Raw genomic sequence first — 16,847 nt, forward strand, 5'->3', positions numbered from 1 at the left:
CCCCCCCCGCCACTACCACCACTGCCTACACTCCAGGTACTTAGGTTTGGCCATCTCCTTGTCTTGCCTTATATCAACAGGAGTCAGAAATGGCCCTGGTAAGAGCACTTTGAGAGAAGGTTGCTGAAATGCTCGGAGTGTCCTGAGCCCATTCTTTCTGGCAAAGGATTTGCTATTTCTTCTGAATATCAAATCTCTTTTTGCATGTCTATTTATTCACCATGATTTCAAAAGGGCCTTGTGAGAATTCTCCTTTTATCTGAAATTAGAAACACTCATGGAATAAATAGGAAAGGTAGATTTCAGAGTCTTGATATTGTGTCTCCTTACTGCTAATGGCACTGTCAGAAAGCTAGCCCAGATCCTGGGTGTGAGGAGAGGCAGTTTAGAGAACAGAGCTGAGTAGAACCTTCTAGACCTGAGAGCCATGGCAGCCAGAAGTAGCCATCTCAATTTGTTCTAAATGGGAATTTTGAAGTTCTGAGTGTCCCTTTGTTCAGCCTTTAGAGGAGCTAGGTATAGTCCTGTATGTGGGCTTCTCACTTATTTTTAATCTGTAATAATCATGAGTTAATCATTTCACTTTATTCTCATAACACTTTGGGGATATGGAGTGTGCATGATGTTTGTGTTCCATTTGAGAGATAAAATAACTGGAAGTCAGAATGGAGAAGTAGGGAGGGATGGGTGAGAATCTTGAAAGGGGTAACATTGATCAGGATACATTGTATTCACAAGCTGCTTTGTTAAAGGGCAACTTCTTTATACAGCTACTTAAAGATAATAATTTAAATAAATAAAATCTTTTTTAAAATAATGGAGAGGGGCTGGGAATGTGGCTTTAGGGGGAGAGTGCTTGCCTAGCATGCATGAAGCCCTGGGTTCGATTCCTCAGTACCACATAAAGAGGAAAAAGCTGGATGTAGCATTGTGGCTGGGGTGGTAGAGTGTTAGCCTTGAGCAAAAAGAACCTCAGGGACAGTGCCCAGACCCTGAGTTCAAGCCCCAGGACTAGCAAAATAAATAATAATAATAATAATAATGGAGAAGTTACTTAGCCTTAGTCACTGTGGAGCAAAGATACATATATAGATATTAATATAGATAAGAGACCTTGACAGTGTAGATACTCACATGATACACAGATCTCATGACATCACCCCTTCCATATCCATCAGAAAAGGTCAAACCTACATTCAGCGTGTGGATTCCTTGCTGACTCGCACTCCAGTGCTGGGCACTAAATTCCACCTGTGTGGTGGGAATAGGGCTGGAGAAAGCTTCCCAGAGTGACCAGTGACTGCACTGCATGGCCCCTAGCCAGGCAGATGGGACAACATGAGGATGCGAGGGGAGGGAGGTGTCAGGCAGAAGGCTCAGAGCAATAAACACAGACAGAAGTGACAAAGCTCCTGATGTGCAGAGCTACATGTGGCTGGGTGTGGCAGGAGTGGAAGAAAATGGATGAGTGGAATGAGGTGAGGTGGGAGAAAGGCCGGACTGGAATGAGAGGCAGAGGCTGAGAAGACAGCAGAGGGCCTGGCACCTTCCCCACACGGGGACTTCCACCACAGTGGCAACTGTCAAGCTGTACTTAATTGCCACTCCATGTAGCGTTCTCTTTTATGAGCTGCTGGCAAATAACAGTGAGGTGCCAGCTTTGTTCTCAGAGGTGTAAGAATTACAGGAAGCTAGTGAGGGGCCATAGGGCCAGAGCCACTGAGATTCTTCCGCCCCGTCATTGTCCCTCTGTCTGAACACATCTCAAAGACTCGGCCCACCAGCTGGGGCTCTGTAATTGTCTTGTGTACCCATCAGGTGTGCAGCCACACGCCGATCCCAAGATAGGTCATCACCTCCCATGCCTCCCACCCCTCCAGTCAGAGCTCAGCACTGAAGGTGACTTCCAGCATCTATGACATCTGATTTGACTCTATACCAACACAATCGCTGGTGAAAAACCAAGCTGCACTGTTAAACACGAGATTTAGAATTAGATACCTCTGCCTTTGACTAGCTGTGTGATCTCAGAAAACCCATCCAACCTCTATGAACTTTTGAATCTGCATCGGTGAAAGGATGGATACATTCTGTGTGAAACTATTTCGATAAGGAGAGATTCTCTTATAAAGAGCTCACTATGTTAAAGACACAAATAAATGCTGGCCATCATTACTATGAAAAAAAAGTTCAAGCTTGCAATCCAAGGTACCAGATGTTTAATAATAGTACAGAAAAATAACTTTTGCCATTACCCATTATGTGAGTTCAGGTTGCTTTAAAAGAATACATAGAGGAGTCGTTTGAACAACAGAAATGTGTTCCTCAAAGTTGGGAGTAGGGGCGTCTGGGAGTTTAAGGGCAAGGCACCAACAGCCCAGGGCTTGATGCCTGTCTGGTACACAATGTATGGATATCTTTCATGGTAGAGAGGAGATCGCTTCTCTAAAGCCTTTTTCAGTCTTTAGCAGTTATGTTATTCCTGCTCTGAATGCTTCAGCTCTAAATAAAAAAAAGAGAAGGAATCTGCTTAAGGTCTGAGCAAGAATCAATGAAATCAATTTGCTACTTAGACAAGCATACTTCTATACTTCTCTTAGCCTGGACCCACCTTGCTGGGATATGGATATGAAAGATGAATAGCATATGAGGGATGAAGAGGCCACGTTAAAGACAATGCTGGTGCATGTGTGTGTGTGTGTGTGTATACACACACCCCCACACATATATAGTATACTATTTTGGGGATTAAATCTAGAGTCCTCTTCGTGCATGCTAGGCATATACTCTACCATTTCAGCCACGTCCCTAGCTCAGGGCTAGTTTTAGACAAGTTAGTTTTTGGATTTTCTTTCCCTGAAGCTGCCCTACTTTCCTCCCCTGGCTCTGGGAGTCCTATTTGAGTTGTAACCAGCTTTTTAAGAGCACCAAGAACAAGAGTTCTTAGCTCTTTGGAGAGAGACTATAGAGAACTCTGAAGATCATTCTTTCCAACAATGTATGAGACTCATTCTGGACACTCACCAACCTGCTTTCAACTGAGAGCCACTGAGCCACTAGCACCAGCAGGCCTGGAACAATTTTCCTCTTCCCAGGCCATGGACCTTTTCCACAAAGCAAGGCATGCACAGATCCTTGCTCAGGTGGCCTGCAGCTCCTTCAGGGAGTTTAATTTATAGTTGGGTGAGTTATCATTCATGAACCAGGAAGGGCAACATTATCCTCATTATTCTGCTTGCAGTTAGTTCTGATGCCTGAGAAGCCACTGGGTCCTGCCACATCTAGAATTAGCTCTAAGCCCTTGGGTTTTTAATTAAAGGGCTTTGTGAGTCAGACTGTTTATGGTCAGTTTCAGATCTTTAGGGAGACACAGAGGGAGGTCCCCATTGGGCGACTCCTTTAGAGTACTCCTTTAGAATTTGGCTGCCTTTTTCCATGCAAAGTCTGGTGTCTCACCTGTGACTCAGGCAAAGGCTTGCTTGTGGCTGAGCCTCGCTCACGCCCAGCTCCACCGACCCCAGGCTCTGATGGAGTAGGGACAGTAGGTATGTACGTTGCATGCATGGCATTGCACTTTTCAGTGCGAGGGAGGTCTGAGTTGGGCCAGCCTTGTTGGATTCTGTTGTGGTTTCCAGAGTTTACCACAGCCTGTTAGTGTTGCTCACCCAACACAGTTTCCACTTTGGGTGGTTTGTGCTAAGTGCATTTTCTATCCCCAGTGGCACAGGAAATAAAAGGAGTGGCATGGCGTGTGTGGAGAGCAAGGCTGCCTGCTGTGTGTCTGTAACAATCGCCTCTCCCAGGGGTACTGGAAAGCCTAGCCTCTTCAAATAGTTCAACTCCTGTTACAAAAGGACTTAAATAAAATTGCTCCTCTGACTATAGTCCAGGTCGCCTGCATAGCGATGATTTGTCCAAGCAGAGTCTCTGGGGTTGAACATCACACCATTCCTTCCTGCAACCTTTCAGAGGTGGTAAGGACACACTTGTCCGATTTCTCCACCTAGTGTCCCTGTAAAGGGATATTACCTCCTACAGTGCCTTCCTACAGGAGTGTCTACACCATGACTTCAACTAGCCCCATTGCTTTTCCTGTAAGCCACTGCAATCGCGCACTCTGAACCTAGCTTTGTGTTAGAACAAGGCCTGTGTCTTATACCAGCAGTGCCCACCTGTAGCATACACCATGGTATTCTGCCCCATTGGCCTTTCAGGGCTCTTGCCAATGGACTTTAGTTCCTTTATTTTCCTCCTGGAGGCGGATGTATGTAAGGAAGTTCGATGAGTCTCTACGCATATCATTCTGTTAGGATGCCTCAACGTTGGCTCTACTGCTGTATTTTGGGTAAAATAATCTTTGTTCTGGGGCCTCCCCTGTGCATTGTAAGATATAAAAGACTATTCCTGGCCAGTGGCACCATACATACTTCTACTGTGACAAAAGTCTGTAGACTTTGCCAAATGACTAATCATTGTTTACATTTACCAAAGTACCCTTCTGGCTTTTTCAAAGAAGGACACTTAGGCCATCAGGAAACCTACTCAAGTTGAAACAATGAGATTGGAACAGAACCACAAGTACAATATAAATCCTCTGTCTTCATCTCCCAGATCCATTCAGTAGCATGCTGGCAAAAATGTTTACTAATCAATTGTCTAGAATAAACAAAACAAAACACAACTGAATAGGGTGTGTGCCAATTTCCATGGTGTAAATCTCCTACCATGCTTTGGTTTAAGGTAGTTGCTTGACATCACTGAATGTAAAGATGGGAAGAGGGATACATTGGTGACTGGGCCAAGCTGGTGCTAATGGCTCGCTGAATGTCACTTGATTCCTATGTGCAGTTGTTCTCAAAGTGAGCAGCATTGAGCTTCCCCTCACTTCCGGACCTTCTTCTTCCATAGCAAACACACCGACTTTTCACTGTGATGTGCTATGGCAAGGGTTTTTGGTCATCCCTCAGATAAATATAGAGCAGTTAGAGTGCAATTTTCTCTTGTCTGGCAACAGGCAATTTCTTTCCACAGTCTTTCATTAAAGAGTTGGAGAGGCAATGGGGCCACTCTGCTCTTAGAGAACAAGCATCAGTATTTCTTCTCCAAGAATTCATTCCTGGACAGAATGAATTCTGGGCAGGAACTGAGTGCTGTCATTCACATCTGTCAAGGCAGGTGGGAGGTACCATATGAGGATGACCAATGGGCTAGTGGATATACCACTCTAGGCCTTAGAAGATGAGACTTGGCTGGAAATTTAGTCCAGATGTAAACTAGTGATGAATGAGAGCCTTAGTTTCCTTCCGTGTGAGAGTAACTTTCTAATATGGCTATAAAGCAGAAATGAACTCACGCATGTTCGAGACTCGAATAACTTCTTGCCCCTTTGCTGCTTGATGGACTGTCTATTTGTCATGATAATGTGAACTCATTGTCCTGGTTGGTCTTAGCTTTTTTACTTCTGCCATAGCTTAGTGCTATATGCTCCTGGTCCTGGGAGGGCCTGAGACTAGAAAAGAATAAAAGCTGTTGATCAGGGAGTCCATGCCTTCCTCATACCTTTGGTGTCTTCTCCTTAAGCAACTTATAGGCATCACGTGTTGTGACTAGAATGCAGGGGGCCCGGGGGAGGGGCGGGAACATGTGGGCATCTGAATTTCATTCTGAAGTTCTGAGACATCCTGAAAAGGGTTTAAACAGGAAGGACACATCTAACGATGTGTACTTTAGAAAGTTCCTTCTTTCTGCCCAGGCAGAATGAAACTGGTGAAGAGGTTGTCGTGACAGTCCAGTCAGAAGGTGCCAAGGCAGCTCCTAGGTACTATAAAGCTAGTAATGGCTGTGATTGTTCAGGTGAGGGAAAGCCCAGCATGGATTGCCTTATAGGGTGTTGGGGGGAGGGGTAATCAGAGAGGCTTTCTGGAGGAAATAACTTTCTGATCATGAAAGACAGCAGAAATAGAGGAAATGAAAGTCTAGGCTATAGCACAGGGTCAGAGTTCAGGAATCTGAGGGCTTACAGTCAGAGTTTATGGAAAGAATGGGACTTGTTTATGGAGGGACTGGGACACCTGGTTTAGGAATATGGATTTTGCCAGAAGATGGTAGGTCTCCAGTGGAAAGTATATCTTCCTATCTTCCTCCTGGTGATTTTATTTGGAGATCTTATTGCTTTTCCTTCTGCTACGCAGGGCTTCTAGTTCCGTTTGCTCCACACCAAAGTGTGAGGTGCCTGGGGCCATGGTGTGGAGGAAGGACCTTCACCTTACTCAGCCCTGCCTGAGCTGTTGGGAAAGCAGGATCCCTCAGTGTCCTGAGGATGAATGAAGTACTGAACACCTATCATATGACTCCCAAATTTGCCTTGCAGCAGGAAGCCCAGCAAGGACAGCAGCTGTGCTATTGTCTGGAGCAGGATTGGAGTTCTTCTGGGAGCCAGGGCTGATAGCACGACAGATTAACTGGTTCCCGGCTGTCCCAGGTACGTGGAGTGCTGTGACTCCTTTCTCCTTACCAAGTGTGATGGGAGGGTGTCATTTCCTCAGTGTCTGTTTCATGCAAGTGTATCTATCTCCATACACAAAGATGGAGTAAGGCAGCGTCAGAATGTCTGAATGAAATGAAATTTGGGCCCTCCTTGAAGTGTCAGAAAACAGAGTTTTCTGGGAAGTGAGGTAAGCAAAGGAACTTTATTTCTGATGCTTATATGAAGAAACTGAGGTTCAGAATTGCAAAGTGACTCCCGGAGGCAGCCTTAACAGGAACGGGCAGGAGCTAAAAATGGGCGGGCCTTGAGCTTCAGTGTGTTCCCATTGGCTTGGACTATACAGAAAGAGCTCTGTTTTCACAGTATTTTTAGTAGAGACTGCTGTGTAAAGGGATTCGTCTTCAGATGTCAGGGCATGTTATCAGTTACCCTCTACAGAAGCATTCCCCCTGACAGGCTTTAGCCATGGACAGTCTCAAGGCCCAAGACAGCCCAGCCCAAAGCCCTTCATTAAATAAAAGGCAAGAAGGACTTGCCTTTGTGTCTTAAAGAGATTTAGGGTCAAAGCATAAATAGGACTCCAGATCTGCTTCCCAGCCTAGCATGCCTTGTCTTCTACTAAGTCACGTGATATAAATGAGGTACCCACAGAACCCCCAAAGGGTGTCCCTCGTGGGTGATGCTGAGGGTCGGGGCTATGGGAAAGATGGAGGGGGTACTCCAAGGAGCTTGTAGGACTGCCATAGTGTTTGCCATGTGAGGCCCATGGGGTTTCGGGTATGTGAGTGCTTCAGGGATTCCTACAGTATGTTATCCCATAATGAGAATTGCTGGAAACTTGAGCAACAAATGTCTCTTACTCCAGCGTCTCTCAAACTGTTCTCAGTGAAATATGGCCACATACTGTGTCTGGCTTCCTTACTCTGAGTCAGCATGACCTTGAACCTCTGTAACCTTCTGTTATATAAAGGTTAGGCTTGACTGTCCAAGGCAGCTTTACCTCACTAATTTAGGGAAGTCAGTCCTATTGGCTAAAGTTCATATAGATGCTAAGTATTACATTGGTCACTTGAAATACTGGGTCACCTCATCACCCGGCAATGACGTTAGCATTCCCAAGGCAAAGATAAGGCCCCAAGGCCAAAAACATTGCACAAAGTTGAGACTGAAGTAGGCAGCTGTCGAGGTGGAGACCCTAGGCCCTGATCACAACCCATCTTCCTCCTATTGCCAATCATAAAAGCACTTGACATACTATCTTTCTGTTCTTCTAGCCTCAAGTCCTACCTAGACTAACTCCAGCCTATTATTTTACCTACCTTCTTTTCTGTTACCTTCTTCCTCCCTCCCCAGTCACACTGAGCTGTTCACTCTCATAGTTTTATAAATTAAAGCATCTAAACTTCTCTTTTATACAAGGCTCTGGGCTAGTGACCAGGGGCCTCTGAGATAGGTATAATGTGGCCTCTTCTCTTAAGGAATCATTCATCCAATGCTAGACAAAAACCATGAGCCCAGAAAGCTATGGAACTTTGGAAGAGAAGTCTCATTTGACTTTCAGAGAGTCCATAGAGGGTTGCTGCTGTGTATTTTCATATAATCTGCATTTAAACAAATTTTCATCAGTAGATCGGAGAATAATGGCTAAGAGTCACATAGTCCAACTACAGCCAAGTTCAAGGGTAGACCCCCGTCTCCTTGCCCTTCTGTAAAGCATTTGCATTATATCACTATATGAAGACATTCTCTTGGCTTACATCTCCTGCAGGTGATCAGATATAGACTCTACTATGTGGACTATTCATTTCTGTCTCATGGCTCTCTTCCCAGTGGAGACAATGTGGGGTGTTAGCTGCTGAAATCTCTAACCTGAGTTTTACAGCCCCCTTCCCCTGCAAATGATGCTCCTAGAGCTGGGCCAACAAGCCCAAGGAGCTTACAGACAGCTTGGTTAACAAAGGAAGGATGAGTTGTCATGAAGGACTCTGTGTGTGTGTGTGTGTGTGTGTGTGTGTGTAGACTAGAAAGTATGGAACTGTCCATTGAGATAAGAATAACTAGTTCCACTGGACAGTAGATTACATTTGGGTGTCTTTTTGTGCCTAGCCAGAACTGGGTTATAATTCAACCGTATTATCAACAGGACCTCTTTACTCTCTCAAAAGTATCCAAGTTTGGGTGATAAATCATGAAGTAATCCTAATTATATGTGACCACATACATGGAAGTGGTTAACAGCACTTAATAGAGATGTGTGGGTAGATACTTTAAGTGAAAACTTGTGCTGGCTGCTTTGACAGCCCTGAAATGGGCTGTGGCTTAGCACCATAACAGGAATGCGTAAGTCACCTCAGTGGTTCATAGCAATGGGGCTCAGAGGTGAGATCCGGGGCCAAAATGTCATTTAAACAGTGGCCCGCGATCTTTTGCATAGGCTATTTGCTTTGACCTTTACAAAATTATTTACCCTAGATATAAATCAGGAACAATCATCATTCTCATAGAGAAATCCTAAGAACCTTGCAGATTTCTTACAGTTATTAATGATCTATCTAAATCATCTAGCTTACTTCCTGGCCCATAATTGACAAATAACTAATGATTGTTATCATCGTTTCTTATTCCAGAAGGATTACTATTTGGGCTTTACTCTCACCATCTGTGACATGCTAAGAGATGACCTCTGTTCTGACTTCTGTCCCTCATACTTTCAAAGGCTGAAACCGGGCAGCCTCCCCAGGGGCCTCCACTGTGAGCAGAGAATAATTTGCCTGCCATTCTAGCTGCTCTGTCCTCTGGGACATGGGACTTTCCCAAAGCACCATCTCTTCTACCTACTGATGACCCTCCCATCTTGGGCCTCTCTTCAGCCGCTCCCAGAACCCCCACTTCTCTTCCTGTAGTGGGCCTGTGTAAATACCAAAGCCAGGATGTCACTCACTGGTGCTAGTGTCACACGGGCGGGTGACCGTGGCCAAGTTCCCAGTCCTGCCAGTGGAGCACCTTTCAATATTCCCTTCCAGCTGAGCTTCTGGCCCTCATCTCTCTTAAAATCTGTTTCTAGAATGGTTGCTTTCTTGTTGTTCTTCCTACTCTTTTGCCTTTTAAGACAACTGCCTTAAGCGAGAGTCTTAAGGAGAGGTTAAAAGCAAACATTAAAGCCAGACTGTCTAAATTCACACCTTGTCTCTACCACAATTACTCGGAATCCTTTGAACAAGTCACCTAGTCATTTGTCTTAGTTCTCTTACCTGTTAGAGGGGCAGGGGCCGCGGGCCCACCCTGGCAGCTGGTGGGAGCTGGTGGATTACTGGATGGTTAGTGTTAAACAAAGCCTGACCCATAGTAGAGACTCATACAGGTCAGATCCTGTTCTTATCTCAAACTTTTCTCCCTTCTTCCTTCTCCATATGGTCCCTGTTCTTGGTATTATGGGAACACTGCCACAGAACACTTCTCACATGGAGACTAAGCTCTGCTCTGAGGAATGGGGCACTAGGAAGACACATGCTCCCACACTGGGCCCTAGATCCTCTATCTGCCCAGCCTGGAAGGTGGACTTTGCTCTCTCTCAGGCCCTTTGGTCCTCTTACCCTCTATCTCGCCTTCTGTTTGGTTTACCCTTGCCCTGGCCTCCTTCTGTGAAAAATTCTCAGAGTAGAAGACACGCAGCTGTCTTCAGCTGTCCTTCAGCTCCTGCCGTGACAGGGAACTGAAAATCATTCGCAGATTCCTGTTCTCGTATTGGTGCTGTGGTCCGGGATACAGCATTTCATGTCTCTGGATTTTGGCTCCTCAGTTTGAAGACGGGATGACTACTCTTTTGTCTTTGTACCTCTTTCAAGAGGAACAAAGATGGGATAAGAAACTGGAGACACTTTGCCGGTCTCCGGATGCTGCAGATGCCCAGCCCTCGTCTCCACGGTGCCCGTCTCCTCCATGTGTGAGGAGAGCTGGGGAGGCCTCCCTGGATCCCTGATATGGTAGCTAGGGAGTGAAATCAGTGCTGGCAGAAGGAGAGCTTCTGTTTCTCCTGGAGACCAACACCCGAGTTTGGAGTTCCTTTCCCTCCTTCATCTCAGTTCTCCCTTTCACCAACATTCGAGGCTAGCAGTCACTTCAAAGAGCTTGGACTCTTTTCAAAGATGTACTTGCTCTTTGCTGCTCTGTTTGTTTGGATGGGGAGGGAACATTTTACAGACGCCAGGGCAGCACCGCAGAAGGCCATTTGCTGGGAGACCTTGAGACAGCCCTTGTAGGGCTTTTGTGATCCTGTCTAGAAGAGAGAAGGAGGTGGGGCTGTGGCAGGAGCTGAATTTGCTTCTCTGTTATCCAATGGACCAGCGCCAGACTGATGCCCACAAAAGACTCTTAACATGCAAGTTTCCTGGTTCCCTCTCTGGGTTGGGTCTGTCCTTTTTATTACTCCTCATCCCCTGCCTGCCCTGGTGTTCACCAGAGAGCTGTGGAGTAGTATCCATATTAAAGTATTATTGGGGTTTTCCTTTTGTGGGTTACCAGGAGATAGTCATCCATAAATATGCAAATTAGGGGAACCTCTGTGGGCCTCTGTAACGATCCAGAGTGGACAGAGTGTTGAGGAAACTTGCAGGTGAGATCCTACAAGGGACTTGGCTCTCTGCTGTACTAACCTATTTTTTGCGCTATTTGTTTATCTGCTTGCATGGTATGGGATTTGAACTGAGAACTTCGTGCTTTCTAGACAGCACCAAGTACTCCATGATTAAATCACATCTCCAGCCCTTTTTAGTACTGGTTACTTCTGAGATAGGGTCTTACTCCCTGCCCAGGTACGTACCTGGACAACAGTTTACCAATTTTAGACTTTCCATAGTACCTGGGGTGACAAGCCGGCACCACCATGAAGATGGAGTCTTTCCATGAAGATGGAGTCTTGCAGATACCTCTGCCTGAGATTGGCCTGAAACTCAATGCTTCCCATTGCAGTTTGAGATGACACAAACTTGTACCACGACACCAAGTCCTGGGTTGGGAAGGGGGATCTTGAAAACATTTTTTCCTGGACTGGCTTCAAACTGAGATCCTCTCCCTCTCAGCCCCCTAAGTGACCCTTAGGATGCTAGGGATCACTCACCAGCACTGGCTCCTTCTGGATTTTAAAGTAGAAGCTAATAGGATTATTTTTTTCTAACCCTGATCAGGTGAATTTGTTCCATTCACACCTGCTGAGACAGGTTATGATTTAAGAACACTTGAGCTAGCAAGCGGGGAGCATGGGCTAGCTCTCCCTGATAACTGACGATGTCAAGAGATTCTCCCTTGTGTCTAGCTCCATTGTGACTTACCTGGCCGCTGAGTCTCTACGAAGAGATGAGGGATATTTTCTTACCCTGACTCCTTTGCAAATTCACTGCCCCTTGTCCTGGAAACAGCCCCGTATTCACCTGTGCTCTGAGGTAGAAGATGGAATTTACTGGACACCAGCCCAAGTCTTCCAGGACCTTCTTTCCTATTTCCGTCTTTCCACAACTCACTTTCCCCAAATTCAAAGCACAGCTCCACATGTCTGCTCAGAAATCACTTTCTCATCAGGCCAAGGACGTTTCAAAGTTGCTGTGTTTTCTCTATCATTTCCTTTCCTCCCTCCCCCCCCCACTTCCTGTTTTTTTTCCTTCCTCTTTCTGCACTCCCACCCCATCTCTCCTAGCTTGTCTGAGAACAGGAACAAAGTCCAGAGCATTGATAATCATAATTTCCTGCCAAGCCCTCTGGCTGTGGCTGCGCAGAGGCCAGCCCAGCCTCCCTGAGGGGAGGTCCTGTGGGAGACTCTGGCCTTCAGGATCTGGTAGGAAAGATCCTTCAGTCCCAAAAGACATTTAAACTTCCCAAAATGCATTTGTGTTAAAACTGTAGAATGAATAGATAACTCTGTTGTTCAGGTCTAATAACTAGTCTAGTTCAAATGGACAAAAATAGATTTAGGAGTTAGATGTAGGTTTATTTCTGCTTCTAAATTATTTTGTCTTTATGACTCTGAAAGCCATTTTAGCTGGAAGGCTTGGTGCACTAGTTTCTTAGAAAATGGAGTTAGTAGCAAATCACAAAAAGGTTTTGAGGGCCAATTGGAGAAATATATCTAGAAAATGCACACGATACACTTGACAGATAAGATTTGCTTGTTTCTCTCTAATTTGGTTTTCTGCACAGAGGAGTAGTTGTTCAAATAGAAGAGAGCTGGAAAAATCCCATAAGAATTGGCACTCATTGGAGGAGAGCCCATTTCTATTATTTGTATTTTTTTAAAACAGAGAGAGGAGGGCAGATAAAAAGAAAGAGTCTGGCTAAACAGCAATGCACCACCATCTTCCATATAGTGATCTTTCTTATTTTCTTCCTTCCTCCCTTCCTCCCTTCCTCTCTTCCTCTCTCTTTTTCTTTTCTGTTCTTTTTTTTTTCTGTGCTAGTACTTGGTATTGAACTCTGGGACTACTGCTGTCACTTGACTTTTTTGCTAAAATCTAGCTCTATCACTTGGGCTTCTCTTCCAGTTTTTTGCTGGCTAATTTGAGATAAGAATCTCACAGACTTTTCAACTCAGATTGGCCTTAAACCATTATCCTCACATCTCAGCTTCTCAAGTAGCTATGGTTTCAGTCATGATCACTACTGCCCAACTCAAAACAGTAATTCCAATGAAAAACAAGGAAAGAATCATAACCATGTGCCTGAAAGTGGACTACTTTACTAACTTAGCTGTCCATGGTTAAACCAAAAAAAAAAAAACCTTTTTCCAGCAATCAGAAAAAAGTGCCATCTCCCTTTATAAAAAAATCTGTTTAAAACAAAATGAAAAAAAGAAAGAAAGATTTTCCCTTGTAGCTAATTTTTCAGAAAAAAAAATCCTAAAGGTCAACACAGTCAGAGGCGTGTTTAAATCAGGATTCTACTCTCAAATGGCTGAGATTTGGGGGCTGTTTTCTTCTCTAAGCCTCAGTTTCCCAACTACAGAATGGAAGAAATAGGCGAGATAATCTCATAGATGATTACTGTCCCTTGAAATCGCTGATCCTCTGACTTTCTGCATGGAGACACATTGTGACTGGGAAAGGAAATTGTCTCATAGTGTAATGTGACTTGCATTCCCTTTCTGCAGAGAGCACTCCCTTAAGGACAGAGACTCTCTCGGGGAACACAGATCCGCTCTGGAAAGCCACGTGCTGTGGTATCACAGCTGCTCCGCTGGGGTTCATCTCTTCAGCCTGGAGTGTGAAACAGGATCACAAGAGACATTTCCAGGTAATGACCACGTGATGTTAGGTGGAGCACAACAACCAGCATTTTAGTAGGAAGTATGTAATGTGCATATTTATAGGTGCTTTGAAAGTACTAATGATGGCCATTTCTCCAGGTGAAACCCAAGAAAAAGAGCATAAATAATAACTAATATGCATTTCAAGGAAAGTGTAATGATCAAAAGCCTTGGGCTTTTTAAAGCCGTATTCTCAACAGAAGCTGTGCTATTCTGTGTGGTTTAAGTGTTTAGGCACGAACCAGAGGAATTGAAGAATGACCTGCAGGGTAGAAACAGATTTGAGCAGGAGTTTTAGTCACTTCCTTCCACAATCCACATACGATTAAGCAGAGAACATCTGTTAGCTGAGTTTTCATTCTTCCCCTCTGGACCAACCAAATTGATACACACAGGGGGGAGATATTAAAATGGGATTGAGGCCTCATGTTAGAGACCTGATTTATCTCCTATTTGCTGTTGCATTTTTTAGTGACAAATTTGCTTCATAAAGTTATTGTCCAAGAGCCTTTGCAGTGGACAAGCTACAGCTAACCATTTCCACCTTCCTGACTACCAGCATGTTGAGTTTCTCTCTTCCTTCACTTCTTTCCAACCATTTGTGGGCATTTTCCTTCTGTGACAAAAGATTTGACCACATCTACTTGAACTTCTTTTTAGATTTGCACCTGATGTGAGCTGGCATGCCTCTTAGTCCCCAAAACATCTGTTGAGGGTCTCAACTCCCTGGACTCCAGTACATTAATACACTATACTTTTAGGCACACTCAAAGTCAAGTTCAGAAAGCATGAAGGCAATGGCTCCCACACAAAGATAGCCACATCCCTTATTCTTACATTGGTAGCTGGTGTTAACTGCTGTGGTCTTCCAACCTAAACGTCTTTTCCAGTTAGATGATACCAAGTTTCCTTGAAAACTAAGATAGGAAGCATTTTATAAATCCATGCATAGGACCAGATGACTGCTGATGCATCTTCCAATGCTAACTTCCTTGGATTCTTAGACCCCGACGTGTTCCTTCTACTCCATCTATGGTGGACAGGTTGACTTTGTCTGCTTTCTCCTTCTTCCTTTTCTTACTCCTTCCTTTAGAGAAATCCCTGAGCTGTGACATTATCCAGAAGAAAGAGAAGAGCTTTGTGTATTATATAGACCTGATTGCATCTCTCAGATTGGCTATATATTGGCTTGGTTATTTCACTTAGATCATTTGAAATCCCCAAGTGTCTATTTGCCCAGGGAAAGGTGGGGGTCAGTGTGAGTGTATTATTGTGGTGAGGCCCACTATTCCCTAGTGCTTTGACTTCATCCTTGTCCCTTTCAGTATTGGATCCACATTAAGTTCCTCCCAGAAGCTTCTTCTCTGCAGGCAAACAAATTTTCAAGGCCCAAAAGGAGGGCCCTTAGTTATATGGAGACAGATGTCCTGGTCTGAGACTCAGCAATGCAGCTAAATTGCAAGCACGTTCTCATCTGAGTTTTCACTTTCTTCCTTGGATGCTCACTTCTTTGGGCATTTGTCTCTCTAGTTGTCCATTCATTCAGCAAATATTTATGGAACATGTGTTTGTGGTATGTGACAGGTGCTGCTTGGTGCTAGGGATTCATCACAGAACAAAATAAAGTTCCTGTTCTCAGAGAGCTGGCATCCAAGCAGGGTCAGGGATCATCAACAATTAGTGAGCATGTGTCTATTACAGCAGGCAGTAGCCAGTACTGTAGAAAAGTATAATGAAAGCAGAAAGAAAGAAAATAAGCCAAAGAACTAGGGAGTTAGCAAAATGTTACTGCTCTTATGAAAAAATGCTGAGGAAGGACTCCCAGATAAGGCAAGATCTAAAGAAAATGGTGAAACAAGGCTGAGAAGAATCTGAATAGCACAGACTCTGAAAGGAAGTGTTCCTGGCCTTTATGGGTCAGAGTAACCAATGTGATTGAAACAGGAGGATTGAGGGGACTGTGGAAAGAGATGAAGGCAAAATGGAGTGGGGCCTGGAAGATTTCACTAAAGACTTAGGCGTTTATGTTCTAGCTGGCTTTTCCTGAGATTCTTCTCCCCTTCCTCTCTCCTCCCCAGTATGCTTAAAAGACCCCATCACAAAAGCATCCCTAAGTAGAAATAAGGATGGGTGCTAGTTATGAGAATGAGTATTAGTCATTCATTCAAAAATCTTTACTGGGCCCTGGCTTCTGAGACTCTAGAAATGAATGAGTCTTGGCTCCATCCTGAGAACTTGGCCTGAATGCTTCCTTCACACTTCATGGAGAAATTCACCAGTAAGTTAGGTTGAAGTAAACAGTTGTTAGAATTTGATTATCATAGAAATAATTTGCTCAAGTAGGAGGTTTCCACTGGAATCTCCTATAGATCATTTGTATGGATATTTTGAATTCCTTTGGATAAAAGAAGATCAATTCATTCAGCAAATGTCTGGGTGCCTCTTCTCTATTAGCTCGCATGTCCACCCCTGGGTATCACTGGTGATGAAATTCAGCCTCTTGAATTATTTGTAGCTTTACAAGGCCATGTTTGGATAGAACAAATGTCAGAGAGCCCAAGGAGTTGCTGCTCACCCACACAGAGGGGTGGTAAAGCAAAGATGCTCTCTAGGGACATGTCTCCTTCCACTGTTTTCTAGAGTTAAGGAGGGGTTACAGTTACATAAATAAGGTAATGAGTCCATGTCTTGTTGAACTACATGTCTGTTTTATGCCTCATCTCTGGGTTGTTATGAAGTCCTAATCTCCCCTGCTATTAAGAATGTTTACAGACATCAACCCAATAAGATGGTTGACAGCAGGAGATGGATGCAAAGGCTCCTTATGCCATCCAGTGCCCCCATGAGTGATGAATGCTGGGAGGTTTCATGTCCCACTTAGGTGCACAGATTCTGAGAAATGGCTAAATCATGAGCCTTGTTTCTGATAGGAGGGTGACAGGCAAAAGCTTATACTACTCTGATCAAAATAATACAATTTAGGTCCTTTACATTTCTTCTGGTCAGCACACAAAGGAATAGTTTTTACTTCTTAACTCTCCCTCCATCTACTAGACACTCAAATAAGAC

At 44.4% G+C, this 16,847-nt stretch overlaps 1 protein-coding gene and 1 long non-coding RNA gene across 7 annotated transcripts in view; one reads left to right on the forward strand and one right to left on the reverse strand.

Annotated features, from left to right (window-relative positions):
- Positions 1–16,847, forward strand: part of Fam49a (family with sequence similarity 49, member A) — a 90,757-nt gene that overhangs the window by 27,188 nt on the left and 46,722 nt on the right. The window contains exons 2-4 of one of the 6 annotated variants that reach the window (XM_013013768.1): positions 6,371–6,481; positions 6,586–6,674; positions 13,623–13,765. The exons of 1 other annotated variant lie outside the window; for it this stretch is intronic. The gene's annotated coding sequence lies outside the window, so the exon portion shown is untranslated. Of the gene's footprint in view, positions 1–5,825; positions 5,854–6,370; positions 6,482–6,585; positions 6,675–13,622; positions 13,766–16,847 lie in introns of those variants that run through there. 4 more of the 6 variants (XM_013013769.1, XM_013013765.1, XM_013013770.1 and 1 more) reach the window with 4 other exon arrangements.
- LOC105983752 lies at positions 2,287–12,089 on the reverse strand. The gene is made up of 3 exons (XR_001174955.1): positions 12,004–12,089; positions 11,815–11,920; positions 2,287–2,502 (listed from the first exon to the last, which is right to left on the reverse strand). It is a non-coding gene; the product is annotated as an uncharacterized LOC105983752 (long non-coding RNA).

The sequence above is a fragment of the Dipodomys ordii genome, unplaced genomic scaffold (assembly GCF_000151885.1).
Source record: "Dipodomys ordii isolate 6190 unplaced genomic scaffold, Dord_2.0 Scaffold20, whole genome shotgun sequence".
Taxonomy (NCBI): Eukaryota; Metazoa; Chordata; class Mammalia; order Rodentia; family Heteromyidae; genus Dipodomys; species Dipodomys ordii.